This window comes from Euleptes europaea, chromosome 8 (genome assembly GCF_029931775.1).
Source record: "Euleptes europaea isolate rEulEur1 chromosome 8, rEulEur1.hap1, whole genome shotgun sequence".
Taxonomy (NCBI): domain Eukaryota; kingdom Metazoa; phylum Chordata; class Lepidosauria; order Squamata; family Sphaerodactylidae; genus Euleptes; species Euleptes europaea.
In genome coordinates this window covers 49,214,607-49,237,293 of record NC_079319.1, presented here as the reverse complement: position 1 = coordinate 49,237,293, position 22,687 = coordinate 49,214,607, and positions in this window count along the sequence as shown.

Sequence of the window (22,687 nt, the reverse complement as noted above, 5' to 3'; positions counted from 1 at the left end):
CTCTATTTACTCTATCTTCTTTTCCCTCCACTTAGTTTCCCATTAAGTATTAAAGTAGCATGATGTTTGAAAAGAAAAGATGCTATTACAGAGGTCACCTCTAAAATCCCTTGAAGTCCATTTTGGATTTGTATTGTTTTACATTGTTTGTTTAGTGCTACAGTGAGTAATGTAGTGCTTTCATTTAAGCAGGGCAAAGGGGTTTTTCGGGTTTTTTTTTTTTTTTTGAGGAGCAGAACGTCTCCTTTTTTTATTCTATTTAGACCTCACTTTACCCAGAGCAAATTAAATTGATGGGCCAATATTGTACTTGCATTGAATTCTCTATCAAAAACAAATACCTTTGCACTAGGAACACTGTTTCCTTGATGGGTTTATGGCTGCAGTATCTCTGTAAAGGTCACCAAAATGCATATGTCCCCAACCCCAAGACAGTGCATCATCTCTTTCTACCTAGCACATCAATACTGTGGAGGGGCCTATAAAGCTAACAAGGTAGGCAGTAGAGGGTATGCATTTGAACATTCCCAAAATGATTTTAAATCCCGGAATTAGCTGTTTCAGGTCAGCTCAGAGACATCCAGAATGAACCAAAACACTCCTGAAAGTCTGGGGAGTCACAATAATTGATCTCCTGGAATTTTAGGAGCGTTTCAGGTTTCAAAGAGAAAGCAGGAGCAGTGAGGGAGGGAGAATGAACTCCAGAGACCAGACTAATACCCTTTAAATAATGACCCTGTGGAACAACTGAGGGCACTGTCACATAGTAGACCATGGCTCCAGAGTAGGGTTGCCAACTGCCAGGTAGTAGCAGGAGATCTCCTGCTAATTCAACTGATCTCCAGCCGAATAGAGATCAGTTCACCTGGAGAAAAATGGCCGCTTTGACAATTGAACGCTATGGCATTGAAGTCCCTCCCCTCCTCAAACCCCACCCTCTTCAGGCTCCGCCCCAAAAATCTCCTGCCGGTGGTGAAGAGGGACCTGGCAACCCTACTCCAGAGGCCAGATCTACCATCCATTATTTTGAATGCCGGTGTGGCAGCCATCTCAACTGTGGGCTCCCCCTTCTCTTGCTACCTGCATGGGGAGGGGAGCCCACTGCCAGGCTGACTGCCGTCACAGTCATTGAAAATAATGAGCAGTAGAGCTGGCCTTCAAACTCTGGATGCCAGGTTTACTGCTCATTATTTTCAGCACACTCCCCAAGATGTTATGTGGCACATTGTCCCTTTAAATTGTAAAGGACATTGTTTCAAGTGGGGGTAGACCTGGTCTCTGGAGTTCCCACTGAAAACAGTGGCCATTTAAATGTGTGTGTTTGGGTGAACAAAATGTTGAACTAGATAGGACTTTGGTCTGATCCAGCATGGCTTTATGTATGTTCTTATGTAACTGAGGGGAAGGTTTACAGTTCAAAACAAACCTGGTCCCCCACAAAATCATAAGAGGCTGTGTGGGTCCCCTCAGTTGGTAGAAAGGGCCTGTCACATCTTCTTTTCCTCCAGGTCCCACTTTCTTTTTTCTGTGTTCTGTCTCTGACCTCCAAGAGGGCAAGATGCTCTCTCTCAATCTCTCTCAATCTCCTAGTTAGATAGCTAGCTAGATAGATTGCTTATCTTGCCTTTCCTCCCACAGTATGGATTTCTTCAGCAATAAAAAATATCCTTTCCTTTCTTAAAGCAACAAACCTCATGAGGGCTTTATTCTAAAGCAGTCTCCTCTTTCTTCTTGTGCACAGTTATTTCCTGCTAACATTATTTGCATGAGCAATTAAAAAACACTATACCTTAAATTATATCTTTGAAAGAATAATTATAAATTGTCTTAGATCACCAATCATTGATTATGCTAAAATTGATCACTTGGGGCTTATCAATAAGCACTTTTCAATAGGAAGGTCTGAGAACTATTATACTTATTTAGTTAGTTAGTCAGTTATTTACAAAATCTGTATCCTTCCTTTCTTCCCAAACAGGGCAACCAAGGGGACTTACAATTAAAAGCAAAACATTGGAAAACAAAAAAATAAAACATTATTTTAAAAAGCAATTAACACATGGAATGGAAATGAGAGGTCTTGTGAGGGAACATTAAAACATGATAACTATTTCAAATATTAAAACTATTTAAAATACAGATATTTATAAAATATTTAAAACAATAAAATAAAACATATAAACTTTAAAACACACATAAACAACTGTCTGGAATGTTTTTATGTTCATGTGCCTCACTCTCAAAGATGTCACCAGACTTCCAGCTCAGCTAGCTGGCTGCTTGAAGTCTTGAATACCACTGCTAGGAGGCACAATCAAGGAAAAGCTTTGGCCAATTTACAATAAATTGCATATTTATAGCTTGTTTTATTGCTTTTTTTATTTGCATCCTGTTCGCCACTTTGTGCTTACTTAAAGAAAAGCAGTGTATAAATGATTAATAACTATGTACCAATTAATGTAATGAAACTTGAGAATATCCCGGGGTCAATACTGACTTTTGTTTTCTTCTTCCCCTGGAACTCTTCATTACTTGCCTATGGGGAGAAAAAATCCCTACTTGATCCAAAACCATAGGAAAAAAACATGCGTTTTGCAGGGGGCAGGGAGAGACTAGCAAATAATCCCATACAGGGGATCACGTACTGCACCTTGTCTGAATTGGCAGTAAAGGTCCCCTGTGCAAGCACCGGGTCATTCCTGACCCATGGGGTGATGTCACATCCCGACGTTTTCTAGGCAGACTTTGTTTACGGGGTGGTTTGCCAGTGCCTTCCCCAGTCATCTTCCCTTTACCCCCAGCAAGCTGGGTACTCATTTTACCGACCTTGGAAAGATGGAAGGCTGAGTCAACCCTGAGCTGGCTACCTGAAACCAACTTCCGTTGGGATCAAACTCAGGTCGTGAGCAGAGCTTGGACTGCAGTACTGTAGCTTACCTCTCTGCGCCATGGGTGACTTGCCCAATGTCACCCAGCAGGCTTCATGTGGAGGAGTGGGGAAACCAACCCAGTTCACCAGATTAGAGTCCGCTGCTCATGTGGAGGAGTGGAAAAGTGGAAAAGAATGGCCATCTCAGATAGGAGTATACCATTCTTCGGTCATGGGAAATCCAGTACATGTACTATTTCTAAAGCTGCCAGGATGAGAACATTTCGCTTCCTGAAACAGAGTTAGCAGATGAGGGTCAAAAGAATGAAAAGTGTGTGTGGATATATTTTGTTTCACAGAGGACATTTCGTCGCAGACAGTTTGTTTACAAGACTGAAGCCTATTGCTATTGAAATAAATGATTCTTATAATGCTAGGTAAAGTCAGCCCATTTAGGTGATGTATTTCAAATCAGTTTAAATTCACCTTTAGATTTCTTTCCTTGATAAATATTTGACACATCTCCACATAAAAACGGCACGTTAAACAAAACCCAAAAAAACCAGCAACCATGAATCTGTCTAGGGTCCATTCTTCAAAGAAATGTACACTTGCGTGAGGAAAAAGAAAGCACGGTGTTAAAGAAAGCACTCCTTTTTATTTCCCCCCCCTCTGAACAAAACAGAGTGAATGCTCAAGTGGAATTTCATGTAACCTGTTGGCTGAGCTAATCAGTCAGCAGCCGCTCTGCAGCCGGTCAGCTTCACCTTAACGCTAAGTGTCATGACTCTCTGCTGTCAATAAGAATTACCTGAATAGGTTTCATGTACTTCCATGAAACAGGACAACCAGGGCGAGAGTCCTTCTCTAAATGAATGATTTTGCCCAAATGACACTGAGATTGGATCAGTGTGGGGCACTCTAATTGATAGGGCAATGCATTCTGGAGGTCAGGCGGCGGAAAGAATCTATGTTTTGTTTTGTTCAGTAAAGGAAATAGAAACGTAAGTAAGAAAAAAAAATATTGTGGGTCCTGAACACATGAACACATGAAGCTGCTTTATACTGGTCCATCAAAATCAGTATTGTCTACTCAGACTGGCAGAGGCTCTCCAGGGTCTCAGGCAGAGAAAGGTCTTTCACATCACCTACTTGCCTAGTCCCTTTAACTGGAGATGCTGGGGACTGAACCTGGGACCTTCTGCATGCCAAGCAGATGCTCTTCCACTGAGCTATGGCCCCTCTCCCCAAACTCGTGTGGGCACACTTCCTCATCCTTTCATCATAGTGCCATCCCTTCCCATCGATGGCCATCATAGCCTTGCTGAGCACTGCTCTTTATCGCTTTACTCTGCTCTGGTTAGACCTCACCTAGAGTATTGTGTTCAGTTTTGGGCACTGCAATTTAAAAAGAATGTAGACAAGCTGGAACGTGTCCAGAGGAGGGCAACAAAGATGGTGAGGGGTCTGGAGACCAACTATGAGGAAAGGTTGAAGGAGCTGGGTATGTTTAGGCTGAAGAGGAGAAGACTGAGAGGGGATATGATAACCATTTTCAAGTACTTGAAGGCTGTCATGTAGAGGATGGTGCCGAGTTGTTTTCTGTTGCCCCAGAAGGTTGGACAAGAACCAACAGGTTGAAATTAAATCAAAAGAGTTTCCATCTAGACATTAGGAAGAATTTTCTAACACTGAGATTGGTTACTCAGTGGAACAGGCTTCCTCGGGAGGCCTTAAGCTCTCCTTCCCTGGAGGTTTTCAAGCAGAGGCTAGATGGCCATCTGTCAACAATGCTGATTCTATGACCTTAAGCAGATCAAGAGAGGGGGGCATCTTGGCCATCTTCTGAGCATGGAGTAGGGGTCACTGGGTGTGTGTTGGGGAGGTGGTTATGAATTTCCTGCAGTGTGCAGGGGGTTGGACTGGATGACCCTGGTGGTCCCAACTCTATGATTCCTTTGGAGCTTGGTTGTGCTTCTTTTTGGTTTTGACATTACTTCTCTGCCATGGGTGCCACTTTCCCACTAGCTGGATCTTGCAGTGCAACCATGACAATTGAAATCAGATGGTCTGTGAAGAGTGATACAATCCCACCACCTCTGGCAAATACAAGACTTGTGTAGTAATATCCTAAGCACATCACCTGTGGTGGCCAGATTGAGATGTGATCATTGCAGTGTGGCATCCAGCTGCAAGGAAGTGGCACTATACACAGAGGCAAAGTATAAATCAGCCCTCAGTGTATTACAGATGGCTCAAAATTTAAGGCTGCTGGGTGAGCACCTGCAAATCTGGGGTTGTTGCCAGCTGAATATACTGTTATCCAAATAATGTACAGCAATAGTGTTATCAATCAGTAAGTGTTACAATTAAAAAGGTGTAATTAGAAAATAACCTTTAAATGTGCTTGCATTTGCCTCTGTTACTCATCGAGTAATTTCTCCTACATCATAGACTGCCCAGCTGCTGAACTAGAAATTCCACCCACTTAACATTTAGTTTGTTGTTTTCAGTGTGATTAATCATTTCACGTAATACATTTTACTACATCTTTTTCATGATGGCTTTGCTTTCTAATTATTATTGTTCACTTACATATCAGCTCGGCATCAGTAATTACCAGTTCAATCCTATTTCAAGTTACTATAGCTGGACAAGGCTAGGAGTGTAACAAACAGTACAGTCCTAAACAGACTTACCCCCTCTAAGCCCATTGACTTCAATGAACTTAGAAGGGTATAACTCTGCTCAAGATTGCACTCATGCAGCTGTAAACTATGACAGCATAGCAAAGTAACAACAGCATAATTATGTCATTTATGCCCCAATAACTTTCAGTTTAAGTCCTATGATTCATAAATATGATGACATATGGAAGAACAAGTGGGAAGATTTGAGGTGCAGTGTGAGTACATTGGAGCAGAGGCTGTCTTAAACAGGATCCTCCCACAGACTTCCAGTGCATAACTAGCATTGACTATATGCTCCTCACATTAGAGACTATGGATAGATGAGGCATCCAGCTTGTTACCAGATGACGAATTCTCCAGTGGGCACCTTGTCTGAATTGGCAGAGGTGGTCTCAAATGTAGTGCTGGAGAGACCAGGCTCATCATTCTGGAGGAATTCAACATCCCTGCTGAGGTTACCATACTGGGACCAGCCTAGGACTTTGTAACCTGTTTGTGGGCTTCCTAGAGGCACTTGGTTGGCCACTGTGTGAACAGACTGCTGAGCTTGATGAGGGTGGTTCTTCTTATGTTCTTAACCTGGGCCTCTCCCAAGTTGTGACTGCCCCAACACATGACAGAGGTAATACCTTGGATCTAAACTTTTGCATCAAATCTTTGAGGGCAGGTTAGATTTCAGGGTTAGAGAGTCACCCTGAACCACTACCTACTGAAAACCAAGGTCACTGTGGCTCCAACATCCCACAGAAGAGGGACCCTGGTTAAAACAGTTAATCCTGAGGCTCATGAATCCTACCGGATTCCAGAACACTCTGGGGAATTCTAGGAGGTGCCTGGAGGCAGAAGTAGGCATCAGGTGTTATGTGTTGGACTGGTTTAAATCAGTCCTCCAGACTGGACCCAAAGAATTGCCATTGGAAACCAGTCATCATCAGTGTGGGACCTATCCTATGGGGTCCCTCAGGGCACAGTCCTACCCCCCATGTTCTTCAATATTTATGTAAAGTCCTTAGACCAAATAATTCATAGCTTTGGGGTTGGCACTCATCAATATGCAGACCATACACAGCTATATATATCCTTATCCAAATCTGGTGATGCAGCAGATGTTCTAAATCTCTACTTGGCTTCTGTGGTTAAATGGCTACATGTGAATAAACTGAAACAAAACCCTGGAAAGACAGAAGTAATGCTGCTTGGGAAGGTGGAGGTCTTCAGGGACATTATGCTCCCCACTTTCGGTGGTATTCAGCTGACGCTTGCTGACTCAGTTAAGAGCCTAGAGGTTATACTGGACCCAACATTATTGCTGGAGAAACAAGTTAATACAGTTGCAAAAAAAGGCTTTCTTCCAACTCAGCCTAGCCTGAAAAATGACACCTTATCTTGGGTGCAGCTGATCTGGCCACCTGGATCCACACCACGTTGACATTGAGACTAGACTACTATAGTGTAATGTTCATTGGCCTCCCCTCAAAAGCAACTCAAAAGCTCCAGTTAGTGCAGAATGCCATGGCTCGACTACTAGAGCTAGATGGAGCATGCATATTTACTTGCTTTCTGCAGTCACGCCACTGGCTGCCCATCAGTTAATTGGTTCAATTTAAAGTATTGGCTATCACATACAAAGCCCATGGCCTTGGACCCTCAAATATGCGAGACCGTCTCTCCCCCATGCTCCATCACAACAGTTTCACTCATCTGAGCAGGGACTTCTGCAGGTGCCATCCTGCAAATGAGCAAAATCAACAACTGCCCCTACACATGCCTTCTCCATTACGACTCCCACCTCATGGAATGGTCTGCCTGAGGTAGTCAGGAAGGCTCCCATTCTCCTGGCTTTCTGCAAACTATACAAAATTGAATTATTCAAGAGGATATTCCTATGTAGGCAATAGGGTAGCACTATACAAAATGATTCACAAAGTTACTTGGATAAATTATTAAGCACTGTGGTCTATACTACTGTGTATAACTTGCTGAAACCAGAATACTATGTAATTTTGCATTATATAATGTATCACGGTAACACTTATGCTTTGCTTCAGTTCTGTTTTTTTTTTTTTAGATTTCTGATTGGTTTTACAACCCAAATCCTATTTCGCTGTTTACTGAATGTCTCAAACTGTTGATTGTATTGACCCACTCTATGTAATCCACCTTGAATCCCAGTAAGAAAGGCAGACTATAAATAACGTAAATGAATAGATAAAATAAATATCCTGTCCTTCCAAAGCAACATCCTCTTTTGTTGAAAGTATACTTTCAAGACAGACAGTTGCTATGAGCAAATATATGCTGTTGAAAGCAACAGAGAGTCCTTGTTTTTTATCCCTAACAATGGATTTGCAATTTTACCTAATAGCTACTGAGATATTATTCTCCCCCCCGCCCTCCATAGTATCTTAGGATACGGTCACTTCCTTTGTGTTCCATGAAAGTCAGATAATAGGACTTGAAGTTACCCAACAAAGGCTTCATGCTGTGAGTCAAGCATCATAGCTTCAGTGGAATTCTTAGCAGGAGGATGCAAAGTGGATTCTGTCTGTGGGCCACCTGTCATGCATGACCTGCAGTGGGGCAGCCACTGATCACAGGACACTCAATTGCCCATATGGTCCCAGAGGAGAGTGCAGTAAATGAGCAATAAGCCTAGATCAGTTTTGGTCACAGCAAAGTAGGGTCAACTGTCAGTGAGTCAGTAGTCTTGTGAGCCAGTTATTCACAACCCCTGTCACTACTGAATGGGTTGCTGTCTCCTAACAATATAGAAGGGCTTTAATTATGAAAACACATCCCTTTATATTGTCAGTCAGGGACCTCAGATATGCTGTGATGTAAATGTGATATGGCAGGAATAACCTAGAATAAAATGATGGACTAGAAAACATAATTTTATCTTGAGTGTCTTGTTTTTAAATGGATTAGTCTCATCTGAGGTAGTAGTAGCGTGTTTAACAGCCACTAATTTTAACACTATCTTCAGCTTTCAAAAGGAATTTATGGAAGAGGAGCTCCTCCGGACTGGAAGTGCAGAATCTCACCTTATTTTATGCTGGACTGAATGGTTCAGATGGAAAACCAAACCATGGTTTGGTGCTCTGTGAACAAGTTTAGGGGATCCTTGGGCTTGCACAGTCCCCCCCCCCCCCCGTTCCTTCCCTTATCCCTCACATGTGGTGGTGGTGGAAACTGCCATCAAGTCACATCTTAACTACGGTGACCCCATAGGTTTTTCAAGGCAAGAGACGTTTTCACACTCCATGCTGTTCCTAAATATCTGCTGATCCCCAGGAACACAATTTCAGGAGGATGCTCAGTGGCTGCAGCAGGAGCAGGAAACTGGCAAAAATTGCTGTACTCCCTTAAGAAAGGAATGACTAAGGCAGAACATGGTGAAGCTCTATACTCTCTGTTAAAACAAGATCAGGAGCTGATTGTGGTACAGACCATGAATTGTAAATATCAAAAAATTAGGATAAAGCTGAAGAAAAATACAAAAATATTCATGGTGTCAAAATACAATCTAAACAACATTCCCGAAGAGTTTAAAGACCATGTAAAGAACAGATTTGCACTACTAAGTTCACATGAATGTGAACCAAAAGAACTATGGGATGAAACCATAGAAGAATGTGCAAAGATTGTTCCCATAGTCAAAAGAAATGCAAAGCCTCAATGAATGAATGACAAAACTCTCAAAATTGCTAAAGCTAGATGAGAAGCAAAAGTAAAAGGTGACAAAAATAGAATCAGAAGTCTAAATGCAGCATTCCAGCAGCTGGCACGTAGAGACAATTTGAACAATTATAATAATTATGTAAAGAAACAGAAGAGAACAACAGCACTCTCCTGCAGCAGATAAGGCACACCTCAGTAATCTCATCAGAGACAGAACTCCATTCAGAGAATTGGGATGGACACAATAAACTCATCAAGTTGCTAGCTGACTCACCCTATCCTTCCCCTGACCGATAGTTTCCCAGACCTTGCCCTCATCTGAAAATCTATAGCCAATATTCAGGGGTACTTAGATCAAATTACCTAGGCATTATTTCTGATCTATCCCACCTCCTGTTCTTTACTCACCCAAACTCCTAAACTCATCAAGAGCAATCAGACCTTTTGCCAATGGCTATGACAGGCTATTACCAGTAGGGTTGCCAGGTCCCTCTTCACAACCGGCGGGAGATTTTGGGGGCGGAGCCTGAAGAGGGCAGGGTTTGGGGAGGGGAGGGACTTCAATGCCATAGAGTTCAATGGCCAAAGCGGCCATTTTTCTCCAGATGATCTGATCTCTATCGGCTGGAGATCAGTTTAATTAGCAGATCTCCTACTACTACCTGGCAGTTGGCAACCCTAATTTCCAGACATTGTCAGGTGTAGTGACACCATACTTCCAACTCCTCTTTGGGGTATAAATATGTCTCCATTTGCCATGGCAAATTGTGAGCTTTTTTCCTCAGATCCAAAATGTGAGCCCTGTACTTGCTGTACACTTTTCCTTCACTTTCCTTATGAGGAACACTGGTCGTTACTTCTCTCCATGCAGCTGCCTCTATTTAGACCTTGCTCCCTGGATTGGTAAATATACTTTCCCCTGGGAAACTCTAATAGTTGTGTCCACCCCTCCTACCTTTATTTTCTCAGTTCTGTATGCATCAGGATGGGTGTGTTTTCCTGTGAGTGTGTATATGAATTTGATTCTTTTCAATAAAACCCTTAAAATTTATAAATGTTTCATTATTGGGAGCCTTTTCTACTGATGTGCTCATCTCTGAAAAATAGGTTCAAAGATTCTTCTTGCCAACCTCTTGCAAATCTCTACCAGTCTCATAGCTAATTTCTCCCCCAAAAAGGAGACCCCTCTATTTGGCATAAACACTTACACCAGCATGGAGCTACGCCGGCTATTTGCTCCCCCCTCAGGATTGCGCTCAAAGACTGTTACTATATATGGAACAAGACATACCAGATGTTCAAGCTGGATTCAGAAAAGGAAGAGTCACCAGAGATCACATTGCAAATTTACATTGGTTACTGGAGCATAAGAGAGATTTTCAGAAGAAAATCAACTTGTGTGTCATAGATTATAGTAAATGTTTTGACTATGAGGATCATAAAAGCTACGGTTGGTTTTAAAGGAAATGGGTGTGCCACAACATCTGATTGTTTTGATGTGCAATTTATACTCTGGACAAGAGGCTACTGTTAGGACATAATATGGAGAAACAGAATGGCAGTGCTGTTTTAACTGCATTTGAGAGGCAAAAGAAAAAAGCAGCAGAAGCCTTGAACTTGTTCTGTTCATCCTTAAAAAAACAACTATAAGCAAAGAGCTTTTACAGTACAAAGTGTCTCATTTTGTTTGGTTTAAAGATCAAATGGGTGAAGAAGTTTTACTACTTTTTACAGTTGTGATGGAATTAGGAATTTTAAAATATACTTTACCTTTTTTATCATCTTTCCACACTGGTAGATGCAGCTATTTACAGCTACCCATAAAATTCTGCCTATAAGTAAGTCATTCTCTCGCTCACACAAGTTAAATGTATATCTAGTAGTAAATCAATCCCCCCAGTAGGTTCTAGCCAGATAGATTTAATAACCATGTTTTGTGTTTTGCAGATGTAATTGTAGCATTTAAGCATAGCTCAAAGCAAGATATCCATACACATTGAGAGAGAGTCAAAGGGGTTTTATTTCATTTCTAATGCTATAATTTTGTGGAAGAGGGGGTGTCTCTGTGTGGACATCTGACCAGTGTGTTTGAAAGAATTTTTTTTTTTGTTTCTACCTCCAACTCTTGTAATTTATCTATGGATACATGTATAGTGTTGCAGCTAATGTACTTGCCTTACTGCAGATGCAAAATAAGAGCCTGGCTGGATCCGAATATAATTAATTTAGCCACACAATATCCCTTTGAGGTAGCTATTAAACTAATTTTCCAGATAGCCATAAAGGTTAATGATTTGCCCTGGCAAAATTTGAAAAATACAACCCAGAGGTCCAGTATAATAAAGTTACGGCATCCACATTTGCATGAATTTCACTTTTCCTTCCCACTTTTCATCCAAATTAAAACTCTAAACTGATAGTGAGGCTGTTCAGAAGTTTATGTGCAATGAAATCCTAAACATAGTGTTTTTACTTCATTTATACCCTGCTGTTCTCCCCAACAGTTACCCTAAGTGGCTTACATCCTCCATTTTATCCTCACAACAACCCCATGAGGTAGGATAGGATGGGTATGTGTGCCTGTCCCAAAGTGACCCATAAAGATACTATGGCTTAAGTTTTCAGCTCCGGATTGGGAACTACCTGGAGATTTTGGGGGTGGAGTCTGAGGAGGGTGGGGTTTGGGAAGGGGAGGGACTTCAACGGGGTATAATGCCACAGAGTTCACTTTACAAAGAGGGCATTTTCTTCAGGTGAATGGATCTCTGTTGCCTGGAGAACAGTTGTAATAGCAGGAGATCTCCAGCCATCACCTGGAGGTTGGCAACCCTATCCATGGCAAGTGGGTATTCAAACCTGAGTCTCCCAGATCCTAGTTCAACACCCTAACCCTATATCACACTGGCTCCCACACATTGACTTCAATGAGCATAGAAAGGTGTAACTCAGTTTATGATTGCACTGGTAGTTCGTTTTTAAGAATATGAGTGTTGAAGTGGGAATTTCCTAGTTGCATCTCAGTCACAGATCCTTTGAAGAACCTTACAAAAACCACAGTCTCTCAGTCTCATCTCAGGTATGGATATAACATTGGCCCTTCTTGTATGGCTCCCTCTTGTATTGATCATTGAAATACTATTTTATCATTTGCAAAATACTTTGAGCACTTCAGTAAAATGCTATAAAATGCCATTAATTTATTATAGTTCATAGAATCATAGAGTTGGAAGGGATGACCAGGGTCATCTAGTCCAACCCCCTGCACAATGCAGGAAACCCACAACCACCACCCCTACACCCCCAGTGCCCCCATTCCATATCCAGAAAATGGCCAAGATGCCCTCCCTCTCATCATCTGCCTAAGATCATAGAATCAGCATTGCTGATGGCCATCTGTCAGCAATGCTGATTCTATGACCTTAGCAGATGATGAGATGGCAGGCATCCAACCCCTTCTTAAAAACCTCCAGAGAAGGAGCGCTCACCACCTCCCAAGGAAGCCTGTTCCACTGAGGAACCACTCTAATGGTTAGAAAATGCCTAGATGGTGAAGATAATGTGTTAAACTGTAGGGCTGGTTCAGTCTAAGGTCACGGAGTCACATGAACACATGAAGCTGCCTTATACTGAATCAGACCCTTGGTCCATCAAAGTCAGTATTGTCTATTCAGACCGGCAGCCGCTCTCCAGGGTCTCAGGCAGAGGTCTTTCACATTAGCTACTTGCCTAGTCCCTTTAACTGGAGATGCCGGGGATTGAACTGAAGATGCTGAGGATTGAATTTGGGACCTTCTGCATGCTAAGCAGATGCTCTACCACTGAGCCACAGCCCCTCCCATCATTTGCTTTTCAATGGTAGCTGAAATTTGGCCTGTATCTGTTGTTTTTCCTGGGGTCTGGTATTGTGTGAACTCTATCATTTCTATACTTGGGAGTTCGTTCTTGAATACAATTCTTTTGTAAAAACCATCAAAGTTGGTAGCTAGTCCTTCATGTGATAGCAGTTTCATCAGTTAATTGTATATTGGGCTGGTGGCTTAAAATGTGCATGTTCTGTGTCTAGTCTGTTTCATTTTTTTCAGATTATGTGACATCCATATATTTAAAATTTGCTTGATGTATGTTGTTGGCTGCGCACACGTACACACCCTGTCATGTTGAATTCCACATCAGTTGAATGTCAGCAACAACTGCTATTTTCAGAAGCCTAGTGAAAAACCGCTCTGTAATAGAATGCTGCTGGGATTCCCAGCCTGTCTTTGAAGAATAAGTACAAGAAGGTGATGTGCCAAATTAGCACTGCGATGGTTCTCAAAGGTTCATAAATACTAAATATCAGAAAGCAGTGCTTTGTGCATATATGCACCTCAGGAGTAGAAACATTTAAATGAATGGCTCTTGCTAAGATACCTCTGACTTTGTAAAATGAATCACCATTTAGTTAATGCTCTGGCCAGCAGGAATAAAAATCCCAGTGTTTTTTTGTGGGGGATGTCTTTCAAGCACACTTCATAAATTTCACTTGCTCATTATGTTTTATTAAATCTTTATAGAATATTATCTTGGCATATGAAAGCAACTTAGACATGAGCCAGAGTCAGACTCAAAATATCCAAGCTTTTTAGGAATAGGCAGCATTCATAGTAGTAATTGGGCTGCAAATGTTATGATACCACTGACTCTTCACGAAACAGCCATTCCACAACAGAGTCTGGCTCCTCTATTTCCACTATGCATATCAAGATTTTAAAAAAATGTTTCTCCGTATTAAGAAAAATGCAAAAAAGTTTATATCAGGAAGAAATGTCATCTTGGTACAGCCCAAAACCTCTTCTATATTGTTTTCGTGATCATATAGTTCTGCATGTTCCTGACGCAATATATTGTGATATATTTATTGTATACATTACAGTGGAACAGTCTGTTTCACACACACACACACTCTAATACCTGTGTAAGTTGGTGGGGCTGAGTCTCTGCTTAGTTAGTACTGTTTATCTGCTAGACGTACAGACAGCACAAGCACCCTTGTTCTGAAACCAGTTGTTCCATCCCTGCATCGCGGAAACCCTGTTCACATATTACAGTGAATGCATAAACATCTATTTGTAAAAAAGAGCCAATGTGTATTTACTTTACAAATGAAACCACACTTTAAGTTGTTCAATATAATATGATAATTACTGCATGTACTTATAAAGAAAAATCAAGTATACACTGTACACGGATTGTATGTGTGGTGTAGTGGTTAACAGCAGCAGACGCTAATCTGGAGAACCAGGTTTGATTCCCCACTCCTCCACCTGAGTGGCTAGGGTTGCCAGATCCCTCTTCGCCACTAGTGTTGCCAACTGCCAGGTAGTAGCAGGTGATCTCCTGCTAATTCAACTGATCTCCAGTCGATAGAGATCAGATCACCTGGAGAAAAATGGCCGCTTTGGCAATTGAACTCTATGGCATTGAAGTCCCTCCCCTCCCCAAACCCCGCCCTCCTCAGGCTCTGCCCCAAAAATCTCCCGCCGGTTGAGAAGAGGGATCTGGTAACCCTATTTGCCACCGGCGGGAGATTTTTGGGGCGGAGCCTGAGGAGGGTGGGGTTTGGGAGGGGAGGGGCTTCAGTGCCATAGAGTTCAATTGCCAAAGCGGCCATTTTCTCCAGGTGATCTGATCTCTATCGGCTGGAGATCAGTTGAATTAGCAGGAAATCTCCTGCTACTACTTGGCAGTTGGCAACCCTATGAGCAGCACATAGGGGTGCCAGTTTTGGGTTTGGGGCAGAGCCTGAGGAGGGCAGGGTTTGGGGAGGGGAGGGACTTCAATGCCGTAGATTCCAATTGCCAAAGGGGCCATTTTCTCCAGGTGAACTGACCTCTATCGGTTGGAGATCAGTTGTAATGGCAGGAGATCTCCAGCTAGTACCTGGAGGCTGGCAACCTTAGCGGCATACTCTAATCTGATGAACCACTCCAGTCTACTGGGTGACCTTGGGCTTGTCACAGTTCTCTCAGAACTCTCTCAGCTCCACCTACCTCATAAGGTGTTTGTTGTGAGGAAGGGAAGGGAAGGTGATTGTAAGCTACTTTGAGACTCCTCAAAGGTAGAGAAAAGTGGGATATAAACACCAACTCTTCTTCTAGTTGTATTCACTGTCACTTATGAACAGGGCTCTTGTTAATAAATGAATGTTATTTTGAGCACATCTATCTCTGCTGTATTAACTTAGTGCAGGAAACTGAGTTAATACCCAAATGTTGATGTAGAAGTAAAAGGGAACATAGGTGTAAACACTGAACACCTTAAATCGTTTGACATTTTTTTTAATTTCTTCCTTATATAGGCAAGAATGGTTCCTAATAAAGACTGGTGCTCATGTCACAATGGTAAGAGCATGGGACAATATCACATGATTAGCATCTTTTATTTCCTCCACCTTTGAGTAATTGTATACCATTTGTTCTGTTCATGAGAACTTAATTTGAAAACTTCTAATATTGAGTAACTGTGATCCAAACAGCCATAAAATTGGGTCAATGACTACATCCCTCTGGGTTCTTCTATAATAATAGTACATCAGACAATATTGATATGTCTTAATTATTCTGTGCTATATAATCCACCTTGAAATTCCTTAGCAGGTGAAATATATATCTCCTTGAAATGCTGTGTAATCATTGCCAGGAAAATATGAAGCAATATAAGAGGAGAAGCAAGGTGAAAGAGATTTAAAAGATTTCTCCTGCCCCTGAATTGTACTGTTTTGTGGGATGATTGATTCTATTGTTAAATGGTCCAGCCAGAGGATCAATCCACTTAGGCTCTATCAGCTGGTTAAGATTGGAGACTTTCCTAATGAGTTAAGTCTGCCCCAATATGTCATCTCTTGTCTTCTGTCTTTCATTGATCTACATATCAGGTTTACCACCCCATGTTTTTCTTTCTCAAACATTTCCTTTTGATATATGCAGAGAGAAACCAGGAGTTAAGCCCCTAACAATGTAATTAAAGACAGCATATCCTGTGGTTTCAGAGTCTTGAGAAGACCTCTACAATCATTTGTATTTTGTTTTCATTGTTTTTCAATATGCTTTCCAGGGAGATCAGACAGATACATGTGTGAATGTTTTCTAGATGGGAGGGGCAATTATTCCACTGCCTATTAGGCTAGATGTTATCATCCCTTCCTCTTGTACCCATGCAATAAATGCTGCATGTTTTCTTACTCCATTTGCTGCTGTTGATGATTACTGAATCTGCACCATTACTGGAACTTGCCAATTACCAGGTCAGCGAAGAGTCAGGCATCTTGCTGGGCAACAAGAGCCCTGCTTACCAGTTACAATGAATGTTGATTTTTCTTGATATGTGCATCAAGTCATTCTCAAGTTACTTTCATTGTATATACAGCATACATGAGTTAAACCTTACATTTATCCAGGTATTTGTGTTGAGTTTCATTTGTAAAGTGAACACATGTTTGCTCTAGCTCATAGATATATGCATGTACATACAGTAGGGTTGCCAGGTCCCTCTTTGCCACTGGTGGGAGGTTTTTGGGGCAGAGACTGAGGAGGGCAGAGTTTGGGGAGGGGACTTCAGTGCCATAGAGTCCAATTGCCAAAGCGGCCATTTTCTCCAGGTGAACTGACCTCTTATTGGCTGGAGATCAGTTGTAATGGCTGAAGATCTCCAGCTAGTACTTAGAGGTTGGCAACCTTAACATACAGGATGCATTGTAACACATGAACACTGCTACTGTCTCACAGCTTGTATTACTTGTATTCACTAGAAGGGATTTTCTATATGCATGTGCATATAGGGTTGCCAACCTCCAGGTACTAGCTGGAAATCTCCTGCTATTACAACTGATCTCCAGCCAATAGAAATCAGTTCACCTGGAGAAAATAGCCACTTTGGCAATTGGACTCTATGAAGTCTCTCCCCTCCCCAAACACTGCCCTCCTCAGACTCCATCCCAAAAATCTTTAGGTATTTTCCAATGTGGAGCTGGCAACTCTATGTGCATAGGACGCTAACAATGAAACTTTGCATTCTGTGTGGAAGGGACCATATATTTTGAAATCTAAAATTATTGGATAGTGTGTATTCCCAGAATTCATGTAAATGATGCTTCAGTGACTTGGTTTACATGATACTGAATTCCAAAACTCTTTAATGTAAATCAATACTAAAATTGTTTCCTTTCTTATGTGGTTTCTGGTATTCCATGGGAAATTTCATAAATGAATACCTAGAGACCCAGTCAGCTAGGTGTAGCACGGGGTTAATCCTCAGAAAGCCTTATCCCCGTGGGGCTAGATCCTATTATTTCATTCTATTAGCAATCACTGCACAAAACACCTTCTGCTGAAGCAAGATAGTTCTGCACAGATGAAAGAGTATCTTGCATCAACGGAAGACGTTTCACACTGGAGGAATGTGCAGTACAGACTGGTACAATTGAACCCACCATTTTTAGGTTCACATAATAGTAAACTACATTTAAGATTATATTATTGTAAATATTATGAGGTATATCCAGTAATCCTAATGAACGAATATACAAAATTTTTTTTGGAAGTTGAGTTTTGAGCAGGCGTATGAGTCCCCGCCCCCGCAATCCTGAAATCTCTACTGGTTCTCTAAAGTTGAGATTTGTTTAACATGCTTTTCATCCCACTTTTCTCAAGGTCTACAGGCTTAAAATATGTGCCTATAAAACACTTAAAAATACAACTTGTGTGTATATATATATGTGTGTGTGTGTGTATGAGAGAGAGGGAGAGAGAGGGAGAGAGAGAGAGAGAGAGAGAGAGAGAGAGAGAGAGAGAACTATTGTGGTTTTTTTTTAAAAAAAGGATAAAAACAAAAAGCCCAACTAACTCATCAAACACCCTCTAGAAAAGTACTTACTTCAGTTCAGTTGAGTTCATTTATTTATGGTCATTTGATCAGCAGATAAACGTTAAAATCAATCCAGTGCCAGAATTACAATTTTGTTACGCAAACCAGAGCTCTCCGCACTCTAGTGACAATGTAAAAAACTTTGCCACTGTGTAGGAAATGCTCATCTTAACGTGGTGAGGGGGTTTGTGTGTGTCAGGGAAGCTGAGAGCAATACCATAAGGGGTCTACTCTAGACTGTATCAAGAGACTAAACTCCTAGCAGAGTCACTCAAGACGGAATGGTCACAGCTGAGACACCAGACGAAGATGCATCCACCCCCTGAAGGGATCAATGGCCACATCCGCAGAAGAGAACAGGCAGTTCCAATGGGGATGAGGGCAGAGGAATCCCTGAAGGTTAGCTACTGGGCAGCAGCAGTAGTGGAAGGTGACACTGGCAGAGGATCTTTCGTAGACAACGGCAGTGCCACTACGGCTAACCCTGGTTAGTACTGCGCAGAAGAAGGCACTGGTAAACCACTTCTGACCAAACTTCTGAAAACCCTATGATGAGACAATCCAAAATGAAAAAAGATATAGTGCTGAAGATGGGACCCCCAGGTCAGATCGCACTCAATCTGCTACTGGGGTAGAGCAGAGGACAAGTACAAGTAGCGCTGTTCTTAATGATGCGATTGGACTAAAGACGAAAGGACTTTCAGTGGTTGACATGAATAGATGCAAAAGGAAAGTCTGAAGCTGTCTGACGCATATAATAGGAACATGGAATGTGAGAAGCATGAATCAGGGTAAGCTTGAAATTGTTAAACAAGAAATGGAACGTATGGACATTTCAGTCCAGGGAGTAAGTGAATTAAAGTGGACTGGATTAGGACATTTTCAATCAGAAAATTACAAAGTGTTTTATTCAGGGAATGACAAAAAGAGAAGAAATTGAGTTGCTTTAATAGTGAGGCAAGATGTAGCAAAGGCAGTTAGGAGCTATAATGCAAAGTCTGACCGAATAATATCAATCAGACTTCAGGGAAAGCCTATCAATATAAGCATCATTTAAGTTTATGCCCCAACTACAGATGCTGATGAGGAAGAAATTGGAAGTTTTTATGCCAGTGTTCAGGAAGAAATTGATTACATACCTAAACAAGATATGCTGATAATCATAGGTGATTGGAACGCAAAAGTAGGAAACAAAGCAGAATCAAATGATGTTGGCAGATTTGGGCTAGGAGCACAGAATGAAGCAGGAGAACGCCTCGTAGAATTCTGTGAAGGCAACAATCTGCTCATTGCAAACACATGTTTCAGGCAACCAAATAGACGATTGTGTCATGAGTCAGCCGGCAGAGAGTCAGCCTGCAGAGACCTCCTCTGACGAAGAGGAAGTAGAGGCCAGAATAGAGGATCAGCCAAAGTCAGGAGATGACTCACCATGCTTGCAGCCTGCCAGCTCAAGGACTCCAGTTGGACCTGACACCTTGCAACATGCAGTGTCTCCAGAGGCCTCGCCAAGGCCACTGGAGCAGAAAAGAAAACAGGTTCGTCTGGCAATGCAGCAGAGACGGCAGAGTGCTAGGCTGAAGGCTTTACACAGGAACCTCCTCAGTAGCAGTGATGAGAAAGAGCAGGGCTGACGCACCACCTGTGAACTCAGCCTCATCAGCATCAGCTGGCTCTGCTACAGCAGCAGGGGAAGGGATTTAAGCCATCAGTTAGGCTTGGCTGTTGTGCAAGCAACTTGTCACCAACCTCCTGGTGTACCGGCCTTGTTTCCCTGCTATCCTTTGGATTCCTGGTACCCTGACTTCTTGGACTGGCTCTGACTAACACCTTGGACTTCTCTTGCCTGTATTGATATCTCGGACTCTGCCTTCACTGTGAATGACCTTGGACTGTTCCCCAGACTACGCTTACAACTTACAGCCCTCGCTCCTCGCTTGCACCACGACAGATTGTATACATGGACATCACCAGACGGCCAGTATAGAAATCAAATAGGTTATATAATTGGAAGCAGAAGTTGGAGAAGCTCTATTCTCTCAGCCAAAACAAGACCAGGAGCCGAATGCGGTACAGATCATGAATTGTTAATTGTGAGCTCTTGACCTATTATGATAGCTGTCATAATGTGAGCTCTTGACCCATCAAACCAGAAATCACCACAGAGACAATCAGATTCCAAGCAGATGGCTTTACTGGTCAAATAGGCAATACAGTGCATGGAAGGCAAGATGACAGCTATGGCTTGTCTTGCCCGTTATTTGGAAATATAAGGCAGAGAAACGGCGGGAGATTACAAAGCATAAACAGAGCATTATTTCCCAGGAGTGGCGTTCCCAGGCTTTGGTATGTGTAGCCGTCCTTGAGTCTGGACGGTTCAGCAGAGAAACGAAAGGAAACATCTAAACCGAGATAACAGCCTGACATCAATATAAAAAATCAAGATAAAGCTTAAGAAAAACACCAAAACATTCATAGCACCAAAATACAATCTAAGCAATATTCCGGAAGAGTTTAAAGACCATGTAAGGAACAGATTTGCATTACTGAGTTCAAGTTAATGTAAACCTGAAGAACTATGGGTGGAAACTAGAGATATTATCAAGGAAGAATGTGCAAAGACTATTCCTGTAGCCAAAAGAAAAGAAAAACCTCGATGGATGTCTGAGGAAACTCTTAAAATTGCCAGAGATAGACGAGAAGCAAAAGTAGAAGGTGACAGAAATAGAATCAAAAGTTTAAGTGCAACATTCCAGTGAATCGTACGTAGAGACAAAGAGACCTATTATAATAACTAGTGTAAAGAAATAGAAGAGAACAACAAAAAAGGAAGAACAAGAGATCTGTTCCACAAGATCCAAGAAATCAAAGGGAAATTTAAAGCACGGTTAGGCATGCTGAAAGATCAACATGGAAATACATTAACTGAACAGGACAAAATAAAGAAAAGGTGGGAACAATACACTGAAGAACTATACAGAAGAGATGAAAGGATAAAAGATTCTTTCCAAGAAGAATCTTTTGAAGAAGAACCTACAGTTTTAGAAAGTGAAGTGAAAACTGCATTGAGAGCAATCGGGAGAAACAAATCACTAGGAGCAGATGTGATATCAATAGAGCTATTCCAGGCCACAGAAACGGAGTCCATCAAAATCTTGACAAGAATATGCCAACAGATATGGAAAACAAAACAATGGCCCACAGACTGGAAACGATCCATTTACATTCCAATTCCCAAGAAAGGAGACATCAAAGATTGCAGCAACTTTTGGACCATCACATTAATTTCTCATGCAAGTAAAGTGATGCTCAAAATCTTACAGCAATGGCTGTTACCATATATGGAATGAGAAATTCCTGATGTCCAAGCTGGTTACAGAAAAGGAAGAGGCACTAAAGATCATATTGCAAATATACGCTGGTTACTGGAGCCTACGAGAGAATTTCAGAAGAAAATCAGCTTGTGTTTCATAGATTACATCAAAGCTTTTGACTGTATGGATCATGAAAAGCTATGGCTGGTTTTAAAGGAAATGGGCGTGCCACTACATCTGATCATTTTGATGTGCAACCTGTACTCTGGACAAGAGGCCACAGTTAGAACAGAATATGGAGAAACGGAATGGTTTCCAATTGGCAAAGGTGTCAGACAAGGATGTATTTTATCTCCCTATCTCTTCAATCTATATGCAGAACATATAATTAGGAAAGCTGGATTAGATTTAGATGAAGGTGGAGTGAAAAATGGAGGGAGGAACATTAATAATTTGAGATATGCTGATGACACTACATTATTGGCAGAAAATAGTGAAGATTTGAAACGACTACTGGTGAAAGTTAAAAGAGAAAGTGCCAAAGCAGGACTACAGCTGAACATCAAGAAAACAAAAGAAATGACTACAGGAGAATTACTCAACTTTAAGGTTGACAATGAGGAAATTGAAAATTTTCAAGACTTTCTATTCCTTGGCTCCACCATCAACCAAAAGGGAGACTGCAGTCAAGAAATCAGAAGGAGATTGAGACTGGGAAGGGCAGCCATGAAGGAGCTAGAAAAGATTTTGAAGTGTAAGGATGTGTCACTGGCCACCAAGACTAGATTAATTCATGCCATCGTATTCCTTATTACTATGCATGGGTGTGAAAGCTGGACAGTGAAGAAAGCTGATAGGAAGAAAATAGATTCCTTTGAAATGTGGTGTTGGAGGAGAGTGTTACGGATTTCGTGGACTGCCAAAAAAACAAAACAAATCAGTGGGTTATAGATCAAATCAAGCCTGAACTGACCCTAGAAGCGAAAATGACTAAACTGAGGCTATCGTATTTTGGTCACATCATGAGACGACAAGAGTCACTGGAAAAGACAGTCATACTAGGAAAAGTTGAGGGCAGCAGGAAAAGAGGAAGACCCAACAAGAGATGGATTGACTCAATAAAGGAAGCCACAGCCTTCAATTTGCAAGATCTGAGCAAGATAGGACATTTTGGAGGACTTTCATTCAAAGGGTTGCCATGAGTCGGAAGCGACTTGATGGCCCTTAACGCA